Source organism: Gallus gallus, chromosome 3, assembly GCF_016699485.2.
Source record: "Gallus gallus isolate bGalGal1 chromosome 3, bGalGal1.mat.broiler.GRCg7b, whole genome shotgun sequence".
Lineage (NCBI taxonomy): Eukaryota > Metazoa > Chordata > Aves > Galliformes > Phasianidae > Gallus > Gallus gallus.
Genome location: NC_052534.1, coordinates 24173547 through 24194425, shown reverse-complemented (window position 1 = coordinate 24194425; position 20879 = coordinate 24173547). Strand labels below are relative to the sequence as shown.

At 38.0% G+C, this 20879-nt stretch overlaps 1 long non-coding RNA gene across 5 annotated transcripts in view; it reads right to left on the bottom strand.

The window, feature by feature from the left end:
* LOC101749719 overlaps positions 1-18175 on the bottom strand; it is a 94464-nt gene extending 76289 nt beyond the window's left edge. For 4 of the 5 annotated variants that reach the window (XR_005858378.2, XR_005858376.2, XR_210412.5 and 1 more), the window contains exons 1-5: positions 17123-18175; positions 12870-12997; positions 4321-4413; positions 1217-1330; positions 72-130 (exon numbers count right to left, since the gene is read on the bottom strand). This is a non-coding gene — a long non-coding RNA (uncharacterized LOC101749719). Of the gene's footprint in view, positions 1-71; positions 131-1216; positions 1331-4320; positions 4414-12869; positions 12998-14156; positions 17100-17122 lie in introns of those variants that run through there. The other variant, XR_006938719.1, reaches the window with a different exon arrangement.
* Positions 18176-20879: the final 2704 nt, after the last annotated feature.

Genomic DNA, 20879 nt, shown 5'->3' with positions numbered 1-20879 from the left:
AAGAGCCCGTTTGATGATACACTCTCAAAACGTGCAGAATAAAGCTTGAGAGCTGCTCCAAGTCTGCTTACCGGGGGTCTCGTCAGTGGGGAAAATCAGAATCAGATGCTCTGAGTGCTCAGTTGTAAATCTAAGGAAGCATTAAAAATAGGAAATAATGAAAAATTTCTTCCAGCGCACATAAGAAAATCAAAATCCACATACATCATTATTTCTGTTACTCCATGTAGAAAAGAGGCAAAGCTAAACTAAACCGGATGGTCACATTAAGGGTCAGCTATTCCTCTTACTATGGAAGCGCTGCTGTCTCCTGAAGAAACCCGTGGGTTCAGCAGAGATCAGGTGAAGAATGTGCTCCTAAGAGATTCATGCTTCTCGAGAAAAATGCTTGATTTGACAAACTTCTGGATGTGTGTCAAAGTGTGATAGACGGGGGACAATATTAGCAATGCTTCACTGAACTAATGTAACAGAGCGTGGTCCCCAAAAGCACAGTTGCTTTCATTCCCATTTTTCAAAACCTCCCCTAATTAAGCTTAATTGCCATGCAGTCACACATTAGTGCAGCATTCTGTCCTCTTAAGGACCACCCATAAAATGTTTCATAGCATTAATCCTGGAAAGTGGTAGATTGCTTGTTTTGTTTTGTTTTCTAATGTGCCTAAGTGCCTATAATGCATAGTAATGGCTTTCTGGAACTGATACTTGACTCTGATTATAACAAAAAGATTTTTAGTTTCTATCAGAAAATTAGTGAGGTCAGAAGGGTGCTTGTGTTTGGGGAAAAACAAATATCTCTGATGGTTCAAAATCCAGTGTCTTTGGAGTGGAACTCAGACACGGTGATTCCCAACTCTGTCATATTCAGCTTCTCAGGACAGTTATGGGGCAGACTGCAACAATTGGACACCCTTGGCTTTTGTGGCTTAGCTAGGTTCTCTGCATCGTTTAGTGTCTCTGTGACTTAGACTCACAACAAGCAATGATTTGATGATCAGTGAAACCCATGAAAACTATTCTTAGGTCTGAATAAAGTCTGAATAAAGCTCTAGTTCAGACTATGCCTCTAAATAGTCTGTAGGAGCTGATCCATAATAGGGCATTTAGAAATAGTGAAATAAAACAACAGCAACACAGAATCACAGCTAAGTCAACTGAAGCATCCCCACAAACACCTTTAAAAGTGCAGCTTACCAGAATGCAGTAGATTTCATACCTCCTAAAGTCAAGAAGTCCCCAACATTTCTAGGATGCTCAAGCAAGAGGAGCAAGTTGCAGGTATCTTAGAAGAAACTCACTCCAAAAATGCAGCTCAATCAAGCTCAGTGGGCTGAAAATTCACATAGTCAGAGGGACAATGGTGATGAAGACAAGAAGAAAGTAGTGCTAGATAAATATATGTATCAGAATTGGCACAACAGTCAGACAAGACCATGTTTTACAGCTCTGAGATACAACATGAGGAACTCCAGCTTTGCTGACTATTGAGAGTTGTGAATCACACAGCTTGGATAAAAATTTCATTTATCATTTGCACTGGCTACTCATTGCTATGGATTCTGGACACTGTTTGACAATTGCAATATCTTAACCACTGCTAGAAATATTTCTCTTAGCCCGGATATGATAAAAGAAAGGGAAGGTCAACACTTGATCCAATATAGCATTTCTAAAATGCTAAAAAGTTATTAAGTTACTTTTTGTCCTTTCTAAAGTTTTCAAGCTTTGAGAGATGTGTACACTGAATAGGGAAAAATTAAAAGAGAAATACCAAGAACTGTATAACGAGCAAGGACTACCCACATGCGTAATTCATTGGTTAAATTTGTCCAGACTACACAGTACTAAAGATTCGTTCTTTGAAAAAGTAACACTCTCACGTGATGCACATGAGGGAAATGTAAAACAGAGAAAAAGAAACACACACGTTATTGCTTATGAACCCAAATGGAAGTTCTGATGCTCATTTAATATTTGAATGTTAGCAAAAATCAGTCTTTTCAGTTATATCTTTATGAATTTCAGAACTGAGCAAAACAAGCTACTCGTCGCTTATTGGATTGGAATAAAAATACAATCATTTCATTTGTATTTTGTTTAATGAAAGCTAGAAATTTTCAAAGGACACAAAATTTCTTTATTTCTTCCTTATAAACCACAGACCTAAAACCCTCTCATTGTTATCTATGTTGACACTATCTTTGTGCCTCATTTACTTCCCAGCCCAACATTTCTTTCTGGGTGGGGCCAGCACAAGACAAATGCTGCTGGGAAAACCTAAGTGACAAGCAAGCAAGCAAACCAGAATAAAGAAAACAAAAAGCATATGCTTGCTCTGCCAAGTATGCTGCAGGACATTGAAGATACTGTAGCGGCAGTTGAGTTAATCTTAGAATTTTAATAGGTCATTATAGAAGTAATCTGCCATATATTATTAAACAGAAATCCCCAGCTCAGAAATGCTGGAGTGACCTAGTGGTGTCCACCGACACCAGCAGCGCCATTTCCAGGGAGAAACTGTGACTTCTTTTATTTTGTACTCACCTCTTCAGTTTCAAATTCTCTTTCAAACACACGTTGGCCTTGGTGGCATAGAGGTGGCAGTCCTGGGGATGGCTGCACATGGCAGGAAGGCTTGCTTGCTGCAGGGATCCTGAGCTTTTGGGCCTCAGCATCTTGTATGCAGCGTACCTAACCCATGTTAGCATGTATATTTTGTGGGATATGGTCATCTGGAATGGCTTTGTGGCTATTTCCCCAGAGAACTCATGGAGCCATCTCTCTGGCATTTGTTCTAAGCATCTTTTTGCTTGTTTTTAAAAATCTAACCTCTAAAAATACCAAGTGCTCACAAAAGTATATAATTCCTCAGGGAAATGAGGTTACAACAGCACTGTGTTCTGCAAATGTTTGTCTATCATTTGCTTGCTCTTTCCCCTCAGTTTTAACTAAATCTCACAGAAGGACAGAGATGACTCTATGACCCGCAGACCCTTATAAACCCTGTGCAAACCAGGGACATCAAAAGAGCCAAATATGCTCCAGGGAGAGGAAAGCAGGCCAGCCCTGCAGCCATGGCCAAGACACACTGGCAGCGCTCTCTGGCCCGTGACAGGGCCTACAGCACTGGCCTGGCCATGCAGGTGGCCCTCCCTGCCAGGTCCTGAAGACCGGCAGGGCTGGTGGTAGTGGAGGACTGGGAAGCAGATGACAAAGCTGAGGAGACAGAAATCCATAGGAAATGAAGCTGCTTTGGTTTGGCTGCCCATGGGTCAACTTGCTAGCTGATTTATACTGCTTTTTTTTTTTTTTTTTTTCCCTCCTTTGTTGAGTTCTGCTGAAAATTCTTTTTCTGCCAATGATGCTTTCCAGGAAAAGTTTGCAGGGCTCCCCTCAAGATTTCTGACAGTACTGTTTATATGTTGAACGAGGGAGCAGAGCAAACAAGATTTCTCTTATGTTTTGCTTTAACCTTACTGATACCTTTTCAATGAACTATGAGCCAAATTCTCAATTTCACTGATCTTACAAGTGAGTAGATTCTGACCTCTTCAATCCCACTTTTCCAGGTTCAGACACATTTCATTAGAGACTAACTGAGCCTACAGACCTCCACATCTATCTTCTCCTAACCACTAGTCTCACTGATCTCAGTGGGAGAGCACGCATGGGATGGAGGCTCAGTACTGACCTATGCTTTGCACATACTTCTGTTTAATTCATAGGTGTAGCTACCTTGACAGTTATAATCCTGTCCCACAGAAGTCAGTACTGAGTACAGAGCCAGTTCCTATAGATCCAGTTTGAGTGTAGTTAATGAAATGAATTCATACACTGAAGGCTTCACTACTCCTGAGGGTTACAGAAATACAGTAACACCAACAAATAATGATTAAAAATGCAGGAAGTCTCAGCAGGGAATGACTGCAGCGTATCTACTTTGTTTTGATTCACATTTAATCCTGGCACAGACAGAAACAGGAATACAGGAATACATTTGTTCTAACAAAAGTACTTTGCTCATCTCTCTCTGAATAATGAAAGAATTGTGATGAACTCTATTGATTAAAAATATATATAATACTTAATATACCAAACATATATTTAGGGGTCAAGGTGACAAACATTAGTTACCTGGGGCACCTCAGGGCAGAAACAAATATTACTGATGAAATAAAGTAATATGTTTTCATGGTTTATCTGGGTGAAAAGTGTTAAGTAAGTCTCCACAGTTGATGACCAGGTGACTGCAATCTAAATGCATATGAACCTTAGCAATAAAATCCAGCAAGACCCAGACAAAGATAAGCACTTACTCACCCAGAAGCAAGCTGCTTGTCTTTGCACCCTCCTTGGCAGTGGTAACTTGCTGGAAGCCTACAGTTCACCTCTGCACTTCATTCTGTATGGCATCTGAGAAAGGGAAAAGGGACTGAAATGAATCCACGAACTACTAATACTTTTCACTGTAGCTTTAAACTTATGTTTGGGCTATGCAGCAAATCAATAACAAGGTAATGATGCCTCAAGCTCAGTGTATGATATCCTGCATGGTCCTTCTGACAAAAGTTTGAGTTACAAACAATAGCAGAGAGACAATTTCTGCCATTGCTTGCACTCAGTCAACCAAGCAGAGAGTTACATTCACTGAAAGAAAAAAGTTGGTAATGCTGAAGTTCCTGATACAACCAGGAGTTTCTTTGCTTTCTCTGCATTTTGAAAACATTGAGATCAATAAATCCCTCCTAACTTCTGCAGAGGAAAAAAAGAGTCCTGTGATGTACAGTAGCTCAGGAAAGTATAAATGTTGATGACCTACTTCTGATGCCATTTCAGAATTGCTTTAATGATTTGCTTGCTGTCCTCACTGTAATGGCTTCTATCACCGTCCAGGAAAAATACACTGTAGCAGTGTATTAGTTTATATTGTGATGAAAATTCCACATGAGCAGCACTCAGCAATATTAGAATCAAGCTGTATCTCTATGCACCTATAGTTATATTGCAGTTTGGAACAATGCTTTTTTAAGCAAAATCATAATAACAATAAGAAAATAGCAGTAACTCTGACTAGAGCCTGAGTACTATAGAAATGTCACCAGTCTAGAAGTGTATCACTTTTATAGATTTATAATATGTGTATTTAATTGTATCTGCATAGATGTTGATCTGAATAAATTTATCTGGCTCAAGAATGTAAAAATCACCAGAAGTTCCTTGGCCTTTAGCTAGACTTTAAGAGCAACCAAACAACACCCCAACAACAACAACATTTCTTCTTTCTGCTGAAGCCATTACCCAACTTTCCAGCACTAATCCTGAACTCTGTCTCTCAATAGCCTGTGCTGTAAGTACGACAAAGGGCAGACAAGGGCACCAGACAATATAAACTGAAATGTTAGCTTGAGCGTAACTGGAGAACTACGCTCTGCCAAATTCTGGCAAGCCTGAGCTTGCACCGCTGTTACCAGCAGGTCATTAAGGGAAGCTCAGCGGTGGTTCCTACTCACGTGGGTAGAGCTAAGGGCACCGCTGGGACTGAGCCAGAGTGCGCAGCACCGCACATCCTGGAGCCTCTGTCAGTGTGGAAGGAGAAAATAGCATGTAAGCACCATGCTGCACGACTTCATGCTCCGCACTGGGAAGATGCAGACCCTTTGGAATGATAAAGCACTGCGGGGATGGCTCTGTCACTTTTAGTCACACTAAGCAGGACCATTCCTACACGCAGCCCCAGACACCCCTGTATAAATATGGTTATAAAGCTACCAGTGTTCTCTAGCTATAAAGAGATAATACCAAACATAAAACCTGAGGGTTTTCTTCTTGTCTCCTGCACATATGAAAGATAGCATTAAAAGAGATTACTTTTAAACCACTTGCAATTTCCTTTATGCAATAAAAGGTTTTCTTTGCTTGAAATTTTCCTATTTATGGTGTGTATTTGGACTCAGTGTCCCTGCTTTTAATGATGCTAGCAGTATTTGAGCCATTCATCAAATGTGACAATTGAAAAAGCTAGGAGTTAATGGGAGCATGAGCAGTTTGACAAACACAGTCTTTTTGACAAGACTGAGGTCAGGACTAAAAGAACTGCTCTTGGTTAAATAAACAGAAAAGCAACAAAGTAAAAGCAAAATCTTTGCAGCCATTTATCAACTTTAAAAGCCTTTTTGTTACAAGGAACATAAAGTGAAGCTGCACACAGGGATGGGAATTAAATGGGACTGAAAGAATTCAGTCAGCTTATTTTTTTTTAGGTGAAATTGAAATGCCCAATTAAAACCGAAGAATTATGTCCATAAAGTTGACGTGTAGCTATAGGATCATACAATCGTTAAGGCAGGAAAGACCACTAAGATCATCTAGCCCAATCACAATATCTAAACCTATGCATTACTGTTATCTCCTTCTGAACTGGCTTACTATTTTAATGAACCCAATATCTTCCAAGTTAACAGACTGATTCAGGTGGCATTGAAAGGAGGATGATAAAAAACAGACAACTTTCCTGATTTCTGCAAGGCAGGAGAGCAACCTGTAGGCACAACCTCAGCTGAGACTCTATCCATTGCAGTTTCAATAAACGTTTACCTGACATTAAATTTGTTACTGGGCAGGCAGACCTTCCAGGGAAATTTGCAAAATGTCAGAGTTTTGCATTTGGACACAACACTGCCTGTAGGAAGTTCCTAGATGTCAAATGACTACTGGAAGCTAATAATTAGCGTACTCCCTAACTTCCTCTCTGCTAGCTTCATGGGCCATTTCTTTTGAATCCAGAAGATTATTTGGGGCTCCTTTCTTTCCTCCCCTCTGTCCAAGCCTCCAGAGAGTCCAGGAAAAGCAGCAGAACTGAATCTATTCTTGAACTCCCTAAGTAAAAAGCTTTGCAGAGCGTACAGCAGGCATGTAAAAAAACAAAGGATAATTTCTTCACACTTTAAGCACACAAAGGCAAGCACAATGAAATCCTAATTACCCCTGGTTCAGTCTTGCATCCTGTACACCAGGGAGACTCTCCAGGCATTTTAGCATAAACTTCAATGGGACAAGACTTGCCCTCCTGTAATTCAGCTTTCCTGGTCTATAAATTTGTGAGCAATAATATTCTCATTACTAGATGAGACAATACACATTTAGATATTCAAGTTCTTGGATATTATAGCTGTGCAGAGATTTATTTATTTATTTTTTATGGGGAGGTCATCTTTTTAAATATTTGATTACCATAACCTTTTGTTTATATTGCTATCCAGAAACCACATGAATCATTAGGGAATTTCCATCAGAAGCAAGAAATCTGGCAAGACTCAGTAAGCTTTTGCAATCCTAAAGTTTCAGGAAAGGCTTTTACGACTTTTGGGGTGAACATGCTGCCAGATGAAAAATCCCTTTTCTTTTGAGACCTCTCCATCCTTTCTATGGCTTGCATGAATTTATAGTTATTGGCAGTTTAGAGACAGTAAAGGAAAAAAGCATGCATCTAGGCACAAACACAAGAAAGACTAAGAATGGTCATACAATTACAGGGTAATTTTGTGCATCTTACTCATTTCTCATGACTTTTTCTTCTTTTACAAGGTAGTTTCTACAACTAATATGTTTAACAGCTCCTATGGCTACTGGAAAATCATGAAAGACTTCTTTTCCTGGAAGTGATTGATTATAGTCTGGACAAATGAAATAATTTTCCCTCTTCTCATTATGGTTGGAGCAAAACACCCATTGCAAGAGCACTGCACAGTGATTTGGAGTTAGGAAATGTATTCCATTTAGCCTGTCAAATACAGTTAAACTGCCGTCTTAACTCTGCCTCACCTTCTTTTCAAGACTACACTAATATAACCTAATTTTCACAGAAAATTCTGGACTCTGGGAGGCAGTGACTCTTGAGCTCTTTTCCATCTGGAATGGTCTTTTCATCTGTTCAATCCCAGGCCTTTCTGGTTAGCTTTACTTAGCTGTTTTGTAATGTATAACTTACAGCCTTCTTACAAAAAATGTATAGTGCTTACTCGGATTCCTCTTTGGAACTTATCTGAAAACAAAACAAAACAAAACCCAAACAAACAAACCAAAAGTAAACAAATCCCAATACTAATTTTTTTTTTTCAGTTTTATTTTCCAATAAAAATGTTTTTACCCAAAATACTGGCAGGGATGTCTGAAGATTGCACTGCCTTCTCTAATGCAAAATTCCTTCCTAAGGGACATAATAGTTATTTGTGTCATAGTCACTGTTGTTATTTTTTTCTAATCTCTGCTGAAAAACATATAAAATACATTAAAACTACTCAGTGTGACAAACTGTGTAAGTACCTGTAATTATATGACTGCAGCTAACCTTCAGTAAGGCTGGACCCTGGAACAGAGCACAACTAGGGCAATGATAATTTTAAGATGAAAATTTCATTGATTCATGCAGAATATACACAAATTACATTAATAACATTGTTTTTACTAATGTAGTCATACAATAGCAAGGACTGGATTCACAGATTCAGGAGATTCCTTGTAGCCTCATGTCTCTTGTACATGTCTTACGGATGGAATTATTCCTCAGTGCTATACAAAGAAAATCTCATTTCACAAAGGCGGGTTTGCTGCCTACTTGAATATTGGTTGGCTTTTTCTTCTGTCCCTAAAACTTCTGTGATCAGCAGTGTGTTAAGCTGCTCAAGGAAATCAGCCCTATTCATGTTTTTATCCTCTTTTCTTAACCAAATTAAGTTGGTGCTGAGAGATTTTCACTGTGTCAATGGTGAAAGTATTCCCTTTAGTCTAGTCCTGGGGAGATGGAGGTTAGAATCTAGATTATACTTTCACTTTGCAGTACTATTGCAATCAAACAATAACAACAAAGCCATTATTATTTATTTCTATGATTTAAAAAAAAAAAAAGATGTTAAAGCACTGGCAGTCTACCAAAGTCCTTCTGAGAATTCATATTCACTACTTCCCCATCACTGGTTTCCAAGAAAAACTCCTAAGACACCTGAATAAAAACTTGTATGCATGAGGCACATGGAGAAACATGGACTGCAGGACCAAGCAGCTTAGGAAACTTTTGCTTTGGCTAGCTCCAGGGAAGGATTTTGGGTGCTAAGGAACAGGCTAACTGCAGCAGACACTGCAATCTAGGTGAATGCTAATGTCTCTCTCAGGCAATACTGAGCAGTCAATAAACAGTCATCTCGGTTATACTCTATCTAAACCAGTCCCCATATCAGGATCTAAGTAAAGATACGTACCACAGAATACATAATGCATCTTATTGGTTCTCAGGAAAGACTACCTAAATTTTAATTGTATTTTTCTTTAATAATAGTCATCCAGTACACACTAAACACCCTTGTTTTCAGCCCCAATAATTTAGTACAGTAATAGAAAGTACTATTTTTGCCTGACATTGGTTTGTTTTTTTATGGTTTTTGTTTTGTTTTGTTTTGTTTTGTTATTATTTCCTGAGTAGGAAATAACACAGAGTAGGATTCTTCTCAAAAGGGACAGAATAATATCCGTCCCTCACTGCCTCTGGGCAGCACAGATGAACCAAGTCCTTAAATGGGAAGTGAATGGACAGAACAATATGACATATATAATAGAGACTGCATACACATAATTTTCTTTGTAACTGTGATTGAGATGAGATTCTTCTGGGTAGCTAAGGATTTATGAGTACAGATACAGACAGACAGAAAATTGGGCAGGATCTAGAAGGCTGGAAGCACATTACCAAAAGACTTTTCTGACTAAAATTTCAGTCGAGTTTATCTGGTTTCTACAGCAAGTTATAACAGGAATCAAAACATTATTTAGAGGTCTTTTCTTTTTCATTATTTGACTCATCTGGGTGTTGATAATATTTCAGTATTGCCTATGGGAAATTGTCCAAATCATGGAATGAAATTCAAAGTGCTGGGACTCTGATTTGGCTTGGCATTTGATAGTGACAGCAAGCAGAGAAAATTTTTATCAGGATGGCTTCCTATGCAGTCATCAAAAATTATTTACTTTAACCACAAAATATTTTGCAGCTATACATTTTCCTTTCAGACAGACTTCTGTAATTCTGTAACTTCATTATAGTTACTTTTGTGACATAAGAAACATTTATTAAACAAGCTAGGCATTGGCCTAGACTCATTTTTATTTGAAACGTACATACGGAATAGTAATTTGAGATGGTAAACACTTATGCATCTTATATCCTTTCCATTGGGTCAATTAATGTGGTCATTGGACGCTACTTGCCCTTTAAGCCAATTCTGAGAAAGAGCAGAGCAAAGCCAGGCTGCAGTAAAAGCCATTCTGCAAGGATGGTGGGCACTTAGGTCATATGTTAGAGCTCCAAAACCTTTCTTAATATACTGCAGATGTTGCTAAGCTCTGACTTTTTTTTTTAGCCATGTTTTCATTTACTATTTAGGTGGTCACTGTGTTACAGTGTTGCCAAGAAAGCCTTTGAATCTGCTAACAGTTTAAGAAGGGAATTAATTGTATTAACTCTTACAGAAGTAACTGAAGAGTGAAAGGGTCAGAATATTAATTGCAGGCCTTCTGTCCTGAAATTGGAAGTTAAACCAACAGATAAGTCACAGTTCATCTACCTCAGCAAACATTTTTTTATTTGTGAGCTGAAATTGTCACTACTGCTTGACCTACTGAGAAATTCGTGCTGGAAGAAAAGAGCTGATACAAGGAGAGTCTCCAGAGCCAGCCTCAAAACACACGTTCCAGAGAGCCTGAAAAAATAGTAGCTTCAAATAAAGGCTCATAAATACTTCATTTCCCTTGTCCCCCAGCCTTTCCAGACTGAGAAAGACGTCTGCTTACTCTGGCATTTTTAAATTCAGCTCTCAGCCTTCAGAACAGTGTTGCAGTTTTGAGGAGACAGAAGACTTGTGCATTCGAAAGGCACAAAACACTGTGTCAAACTCTCATTCTTGCTCTCAGCGATAGATGCGTCCCTGGATTTTGCCTCTAACTGCAAGTGCTTCCAAAATGTCTTAAATTTGAATTTAAGAGAACATTTCATGTACTTGACATACTGGGGCACTACTGACACACAAGCTGCTATCACTTTTCTTCTGTACAGCCAAGCCAGTCCCCAGAGGTTATGGATACGATTGCCAAAATGATGTTCACTTGAGAGGAACTAATTCAGATACAGATAACCTGAGCAAACACTGAAGGGATCATTAGAAAACTAACATTCCCCTTCCCCCCAGAAAAAGCTGCTGGAAGTTTATTGCTCCTAATCCTGTTAATATGGTAGGCTACTGGGCTTATTCTTCTTGATAATTACGTTTTTTTATTATAATTATTTTTCATTTTTATTTTATTGCGACAGGAGCAGAGGTTGAGATGGACAGACCCACCCTTTGGCCCAGAGAAACACACCACTGAACATGTGTTCATACTTCACTATTAGTATTAATGGGGGTACCCTTCTTACAGATGTAGACTTGGGTCTGCTGCACCACAAACTCTGCCTTCAACTCTATCCAATTGAAAGTAGGAACTTTCTACCTAAAAGCCAGCTTATTTATTTATTTATTTATTTATTTATTTTTAAGTGGTTGAAAAATTACCAAAGAGGGAAGTAATCAAGTAGAAGCAAATAGTACCTATCAAGCCAACAAGGGAGTTCATCAACTTAAATACATCTTGCCTATTTAATACAAAACTAAGAATAATTTTCCTATTAATGAAGAAATTAGATAGCTGCAGACCAAATCAATATGTGAGTTATTCACATACAAGAGAGAAAGACTGCATGTGTAACACACATACATGCACACTTGGCGCACTACCTGTAAAAGTATTCTGCAAACTATTTGCAGCACCCCAGTTTTCCGCCATATCTAAAAGTTAGATCAGTGTTAACTCAGTGTCTAACACAGTACTGGAAAAGAAAATCCCAGGTTTTCTAACTGTATTCATTTGCCTTAGTCATGTAAGTTCACCATATCACTCGAGGTGAAAGAAATACCAATACAAGAGTGTTCTATGTCAAATCTCAAACCACTAATACAAAAGACTGCAATTTATCAGATCCAAAGGAAAACACTATCTGACAGTGTCCAAAGTACTACTATTCATTACATACCTAAAGGCTACTGATCAATAGACAGCACTATGCTCTTTCGTTCAATAGGTTCAAGCTTAACTGATTTTCATGGCTTCTTGAATGCTTTTATGACTAACAAGGCATGGTCCACACAGTGCTTTGTCACTGATTTGCAAATAATCTAATAAAATGATAGTAATAAATCATGAGCATCATTAATAAATCACCAACAAGCAAAGAAGCACACTGAAAGCAACATGGAAAACGCACAGATATTCCTCCAAATTCTTTGGTACGTAAACAGGCTAAATACACAGTATCAGTTAAGATCTGCAAGTTCAATTCATAGTAAATATATACATCCAAACTTGAACAGGTTTTCTGTTATAGTTGGCAAATTCTGCTTCTGTGTTTCTTCAGGGCAGTTTCATGGAGAAAAATAAAAGAGAAAAGGGAAAAAAAAACTGAGGGGAAAAAAAAAAACCTACTTAAGCAAATACATGTTTGGAGGGCAAGAATATAAACCAGTCTGGTGATCCTTATGCTGTTAGAATCACATTTTATACCAATTTACTTTATCATTTTGTACCTCATAAATACCTACAGTAGCTAAAACTGTCAGTGATGTCACTTCAAAGAGCACTGCCTCTAGGAACAAGTTCTTTGAGGTTTGTTCTAGCCACAGTGTGGCTGAAGTTATCACAATGCCTCTTTAAATCTAGAATATAGTTGGCAAAAATCCATCAAAAGCACATACACTTTCAAATACAAAATTCAGGATTAATTTACTTACCCTTCAGGTATGGATTTACTGAAAGCTGGGCGTTGAATATGGTAACAAAATTCTGCAGAGTTCATAGAAAAATCCAGCTCCAAGATACATATGGCAAAAACAAAGCAGTTATTTTGACCCTAAGATCACTACCAAAAAAAAAAAAAACCAAAAAAAAACCCATAAGCTTAAAACGTCTTTACTTGAGATAGAATCCTAGAAACACAAATTTGTAGCTGTCACACAAGTTAGCTGGCTGAGGTTAACACTAGACTTCTGAAGCACTTCCTGCTATAGCAAATACAAGGCCCAGTTACTTAATTTGCACCATTTTGAATTAAAAACCAAAAGGTTCAAGTTGTCTCCTTTGCTAGTAGTTCCAAAATTTAAAATAGGATTGCTAAAATTATGAGAGAAACTCTGCCTCCCCAGAATTCCTGTCCTGACCAAAACTTCTTGCAAATGTCACAAGAAAGTTTTTTCCCCTCAAGATTTTCAGTTCAATATTTTAAAGCTTTACTTGCTCTGATAAGACAAGCATCCGAAATCTCAAACATGAATGTGAATAAAATTCCAATTTAAATCTTTAGGTTCTCTCAACCACTTTTCTGGTGACCCTTGAGCAAACACATGTTTGTGTCAGTGGCTTGAGGCAAAATACATAATTACAGTCAATACTAAAACCACCTCTCCTCCCACAAACCGTAGAAACAAAGTTTGATTCAATACTAACTGCCATAGAAAATAAATAAATAAGGTAGTGGCTAATACCAAAGTGAATAATGACTTTCCATCTGAAGACCAGAGGAAAATCTGCTGCTGGAAAAATCAGATCATTGCCCACATTAATTCTTCAGTTGTTTTCGCTTTTAGCATTAAAACAAGAAACCAAAAAATTAATCTAATTTTTATGACTTCTCTCAGTGGACTACAGAATAAAACAAAACGGACGATCTGACTTTTTGTTTGGTAATGTGCAAAAGAATAGGAAAGTATGAAACAAAACCGAAATCCCACTCTCAAATAGAACAGAAAAAAATCACCAAAAAAGAAGAGCACTTTAATGTAGGACAGAATTTAGGGCTAGGAGCTGCCTCTGATCCATAAAGCTTTTGTTTTTCTTTTCTGGGTTAGTTTTAAGATCCTTTTGGGGTTTGCTATATACGTGGGCCAGTGTCTGTGAGGATGCCAGCGAAATATGAAAAGGTCTAAGGAACATGGCTTTCAATAGTTTAACTCCTGAGTTCTTTTCTGTTTGTTTTGGCTGTTGGAGCTGTGGTAGGTGTTTCCCATTTTTAGCCTTCACACCTTTGTTATGCTTGGGTCACACATTAGAAATATTCCAAATGCTGTGGATGGAGACTTCCTCTTGGCCCAAAGAAAAAAAGGTTTTCATCTGCTATGGATTTCCCCTCTGCAGATCAGGAGACTTCATCCAGCCATATAAGGCCCAGTTTTGTGGTTCTGGTGTTGATGCTTCCACTGACTGCCAGTGCCTGGAACTGCACTCATGAACTCAAATCTAATAAGCCTTCTTTGAGAAAGAAAAGGACAGAATTGGCAAATGCTTTCTAAATCAACAGATCTTTCAATTTTGACCTATAAAAACTTCTTGCTATTGCCACTTGTAAGTCAAGATTAACTAATGCTTAGCAAAAGAGGTCCACAGCTTAGCTGCATGAGTGACCCCATGGCTCAGCGGAAGACTGTCTGCCCCATCTGCACCAGTGAAAACCACCAGTGACAGACCCACCACCTCTCCTCATCACTCCAAGTCAAGAGACAAATTATAATTCATTTCAGCACAAAGCACTGCTCACCCACTCACATTCACTGAAGAGCTTGCAATTCATGTTTTAAAATGGTACTCATTAAAACTGCTTACAAAAAAAAATTGTGAAGCAGTGACCACACTAACACTAGACCTCTTCCATGAAAAACATGGGCTTAAAAATGAAAAGAGTCTGTTTTGTGGTGATTGCCTGCATCTGGTAGACCACTGTCTGGCTTAGATTCACCCACAGTATTACTGCAGAGATGAGACTCCCCACAAGGCCACAGTGTCAAGTATTAGGATTGCTTACAACCTCCTGTAGCCATACAAAGCAGCATAACACCTGACAATGACATCTGGCCATCTATTCTGTAAAATATATATGATAACAAGCGTAACAAATAACAAAAGACATACCATAACAAGGGTAAACTCTACAAGTGCTGGAAAATGAGTTCAGAAACACAGAATGATTTGGAGATATCAGTACACACACTGTGCCTGTTGTGGTTGATGTGGGCTTTCTCAGTAGGGATTGACTCTAATTTCTCCATTTCACTTTCAGAAACACATTTGGTGTTTTAAATGTTTCCTCTTAGTCCTCAATATGTTCATCTCTTACAGAAGAAAAAGCTAAAAAGCCTAGAAGAATGTTATAAATCAGAGGAAAGTATGACTTTGCCTCTATTTTCCAATCCTGTAGCTGTAACTGGCATGACTGCTCTGTGTTTACTTATCTCCAAAATAAGGTAACAACATGCATTAATTAAATAACAGTGCCTCTTGTTTCTTTCCTACATTTTCCTGTTTCCTGTCTTTAGATTACTTTCCATCTTTCCATCTCCTATTTTTGCTTTTTAATCATTTTATTTTCTCTTCCACTTCTGCCCACAATTATTTTTCCATTTTTTTCTCTTTGCTATTACCTTTTTGACCTCCATAATAGTCTCCTTTTTATCTCTACATTCTTTTACCTATCACATCTTTCACTCTACTCCCCTCTTTATTTTTTCCTTTCTCTCATTCCACTTTTTTTTGTTGATTTTTTTTAAAAGCACTGTCTCTTTCCCACTTTCCACTTTTCACTTTCTTCTTCCACTGACGTGTTTTAGAAAATAGTATTTCACTCTCAGTGTATGCTCTTTTTCTCTGAGGCAGACTAGTTCAAAGTCCTGTTTTGTTTCTGGAAAAAAAAATAAAAAATAAAAAAAAAAAGCTAGACAAAACTTAATGGAAAGATAAAGAATGTAGAGATGAAAAATACTAGATTATCTTTTCAGAAGTTACCTTGTCTAAATTAAAAACTGTTCTTCTTGTGTTTCCTGCCATCTTTTGTTTTTGAGTCAGTCAGCAGGATCCCAAACAGGACCCTAAGCAGGATCCTGAAAACACTTTGTAATTCACAGAGATACAACACTAGTGCTTTCTTGGGGGTGTTTCCTACCACTTCATTTACAACTGAAGACTGAAATTGGAAACAACATTTGTGGAATACAGTTGTCTAGAGTGAAAGATTGTTTAGAACAGTGATAATTCTTACATATACTTTGGAGAAATTATGAAATTGAGCTATATTTACAGCTATATTCCTTCCTAAGTACAACAATAAAATGTTTTATGGCTGTTACGAACTCCAGAATGTAAGAGCAGGCATAGAAATGCTAATGCATCCTTGATATGCTTTCTTTCTCCCTCATTAGCAATATCAAGCCATTTTGGCTCTCTGTCATTCAGTTCCTTTAATAACATTTCATAAATCTTTGCATTTTGAGCAATGATAGGTAATTGCCAAATATTTTTACCTAGGGTAGCATTAAAACTGCAAAGTGATTAGCCATCTGTTTTCTCGACAGACTCTAGTTCATCTCAGGTAGCAGAGAAGACAATTCAAGAATCTGCAGTTCCTACAGGATCATACCCCCGTTGGCCACTTTTGCGGTACTCTCCTTTTGGTAACAAGTATCCTATAGTATCCTATCACCTTGTCCTTTCTTCCCAGCTCGATACCTACAGAATCTTAGAACAGAGACCTATAAGGGTCCTTACAGACTATCCATCTTTAACTCTCTTCCTGTGAACAGGAACACCTCCCACTAGATTAGATTAACCAAATCTCAATCCAGTCTGGCCTTGAACACTGCCAAAGATTGTGCACCCTATACTGCCTTGCAGCACCTCATCTGAGTTTCACTGGCATAGCATGCTAAAAGTAACCAAGAAAATTCAATAGCTGTAAAATGCCACACAAAGCAGAGACCACCAAGGGCAGTTTTGTCTGGTGTAGCAGAGCTGGCTTGTAAAATCACAGCCATTTCCCAGAACAGCTGTTAAACCCACAGACAGCAAATTCTATATTATGTTTCCTTCCTTAGTGGGTGCTGTGCTGCTGCCTGTGCTTGGCATGAAAAGGGCTTCTCCCTCCCTGTATTTGTTTAAAGCCCATGAGAACCAAACCTCATGCAAATGCGTGCATGGGAGTGAGGAAAGAATACAGATCAACCTGCTGGGTCCCTGCTCCTGACTGGCGTCCACATCTTTTGGCCTCACACTTCCAATTGGTCTTGGGCAGCAGTACTCCCAACCAAGCCAAGGTGCTTCAAAGTCACAGAGAGGATCCATCTGGAGACAAGAAATTTTTCAGTGTGTTCACTCTTAGAGAAATTATGGCTAGTCACAGGTGCAAGCAATAATGAAATAACTTCAGGATTTATTTATCTCCTATTAAAGTCCTAGTTTTGATGTTCACTTGAGTGACACGAGAATTTAACAGTAGTATGAAAATACGTAATAATTTGAATTCCCTCCTTATTTCCCACCTCCCCAGAACAAGCATGTAATTCTAGTACTTATGTACAACTTCAAATGCCGTGGTCCTAAGAACCACCCTGGAAAAGGCTGTGACACAATTAACTTGAGGTACTTACTGACACTGGATGATGCACAGATCAAAGTGGATTCTGAGAAGGATTAGACAATATGGAGTTAATAGATTTGTTTATACTTATTAAATATACTGGTCAAGATGAGTCTATTTCAGAAACTTTCTCAACTGCTGACAGGATCTGGAAGGAAGCTTGGGAGGTAACATAGGGTACGTCCTCTGGTGAAGTACCACGCAACATCAGCAAAAGGATATGGGGCCAGATGGACTGTTGGTCAGACATAGCTCTGTGTCTAGGGAGAAGAAATCAATTAGCCTTTTGTTTGTTTATCATCTTCCTCTATTCACTGCCATTTTAGATTGTACTCTTTTCTTGCACTGGGTGTGGGAAAGGTTTTGTTATCAGCAAGGGGTTATCAGTTCTCTATCAGTTAGCTATCAAAGGCTATCGCTCAAGGGGCAGAACCTTTGATGGAGGTAACAGGGCTTTACCAGCAGATTATGTAAGATAACAGTGATACATGCAAGGTTAAGCCCAAAGAGTTTTTTCAGAAGCAGATAGTGGGTTTAATTTAAAAATTCCTGCATGTTTTTCCTCCTAAATACAGGGAAATAAAGTTACATGACACTATTGAATTTAAATTCCCAACACTGAAGGGAATGCAAGTTTTTGCAGAAGCTCTTAAAAGTTTATGTTGTCTGTCATACCTGCTGATACTACATGGTTGCCTTGTTAATATAACTAGCTCACCAGCAGCATTCACATTAATTTTCACTTTTTACTATGTAATGTTAGTGCTATTTATTAGCCGTCCAGACCATTTTTAGTAGTGTCATAGGAACAGAGTGTGCATTACACAGCAGAATTGGGCTGCACCTGCAGCTGACCATTTCTATATTTATGGCTGCCTGACATCTGTAATGAATGGCAAATGGAAAATATTTGTTTTTTCTTTGGCTCAGTATTTCTTTTTTCATGTTTCAAAAATAAAAGCAAAGTGAAATACTTGGCATTAATTAGAGGTTTAAAATATCTGCTAGTCTCTTGCCAAGGTGCCCTGAAGGATCGAATCCATAGGGCAGTGCACAGGAAATAACTAGTTAGCCAACCTCAACTTTCACTGGAAAACTTGACTGGAAGAGCCCATATTACATTACAATTTAATCTGTAATCATATCCAGCCCCTTCAAGTCTCAGGAACTACAGTCTTTCATTGTATAATTTTAAGATGAGGAATTTACCATGTATTCTTAACACATGGTTCAATGTTTTGCAAATTTTACAGCAATCTTATAGACTTCAAAGTCAAATGAAACATCTTCATGCAGTAATGTTTATCTCACAGATGTCACTGAATTATAATCAACATGAAGAGCCTATTTTTTCTCCTCCCTTACTCCCACCAGTGATGCAGTTTCAGCCATAATACAAAGAAATCCACTGAAATGCAATAGAAATTCAGGCTGAAACTATTCCAGTGCAGTCCATTGTATAAAACTCTTATCACTTAGAGATCTGGTTTTCAGTTTAAATGCAGAAGTATTTATGTAACTAATCACTAATAAACCTGACTGAAAAGATACCACGATAGAGAGCAGGATTTCAACAAAATAAGATCAGATTGCTTACAGCACACTCACAGATGAAGTAAATACATACTGAGGTAGACTCTTTGGAGTATGTAACAATCAGAGCCAAACCACAGTCATTTGAAACAAAGTTGGAGACATGGACAGTAGTCTGATAACAATGAAACTGTTACTAGGGCCGTGGTCTCTTTTTGACTTGGGATAAATATTTTTTTATTTTATTTTGAGGGATACTAGATCAGGTATAAACAGATTTTTGTCCATGTTTTAAGGAAAAACTATGCTAAATCAATTTGCTTGATTTTTTTTCTTATATTCAGTCAGATTTCTCAAATAAATCAAAATTTAGTCTGTTGGCTCTTATCTGATCCATGAAATAGGGAAAATTAACTGTGAAAAAAAGCCATAATGAGCATGGCTTTCATGAGGAGAAACGCGATGGCTTGTTGTTACTGTTGTTTCATAAATAATTCTGTTCTTCGTATGACACTGCCTTTGGTAAGCCTCAGAAAAACATACTTCAGGGAGGCTGGATGGAAGTTTCTTCATGCTGCTAGAAAGAACCCAAAACACTTGAATTGAATGGAATTTCACATCAGTTCTGCAATATCAGCTACTAAAATGAATGTTCCAAACCTCAGTGTTTGGTTTAAAATTACCAAGATATATTCTTCCCAGAGGCAAAACTAGGGGGATTTCCTATTCCCACATTCTTCTGCTATTCATCAAAGAGCTTTGTAACCTACTGACAGGGCATATATCACCCTCTATATAGCTGCCAATACTACAGAGATTGCAGGTTAATGTCACCATCAGAGTCTTTCAGTCCCACCGTGATCTGGAAATAAGTTAAATGATAAAGAGCAGAAGTCAAACTACAAGTCTGTATTAATTGCTCCTTAAAGTTAGGAAATATTGTGTTTATCCTTGTGTTCTTCATTGTAATAAAAGATATTGACTGACAAAGCCTTGGCTGGATTTTAACTTCAGCTGTTCATAACCTGCATTTTTACTTACTGCTGTAGTTTGTACCTTCATCTGAGAGATTTTATTGCCATTTTAATACATGAGAAAAGTATCACTTTCCATCAGCTTCCTTTTCATAACTTCACATAAATGTTTCCCTGTGGTGTGTCTGAAGCATGGTATGAGTATTTGATAGACAACGTAGTAGCAAAGCTAATCATAATTTAATGAATGGAAATTTTGCCTTTAACTCATCCTGATGGCATTGATAGTAGGGGTGGTTCTTTTTTACCTTTTTGTTGTTGTTGAGGATATCCTTGTGGGTGCAATTAAACTGGTGCCAAATTACCTGAAATAATTTGTGGTTATTAAACAAACCACTCTATGATGTGGAAAGTGCATTGTTCACTGGCATTCCATAGGCTTGCTTTTTTTTTTTTTTTTTTTTTCCCAGGAGAAAATGTAGTAACTAATGTCTGAAAAAAAATGCTTTGTGTATGCTTTCTCTTGGGTGGTGGAAGAATAGACTAAGCCATATCACAAAACTGCACATATGATCTACAGCTGGCAAGTCACATTATAATTAAACAAAAATGACCTCATGACTTACAAAAGCTGTTTAAAGAGAGATCACTTGTAATGCTAACTATAGCAGTTGATGAAAAAGACAAGATGCAAACCATCATCCTATTTCCCTGACACTGGATGATTTAGAAGTGCTGTGCTTGTGTAGTCAAAGTCATCATTAGCATTTGTTTTTGTGTGTGTGTTTGTTTGTTTATGTAATGGATTTTGTTTCTTTTAAAAATTGTAGAGTTGA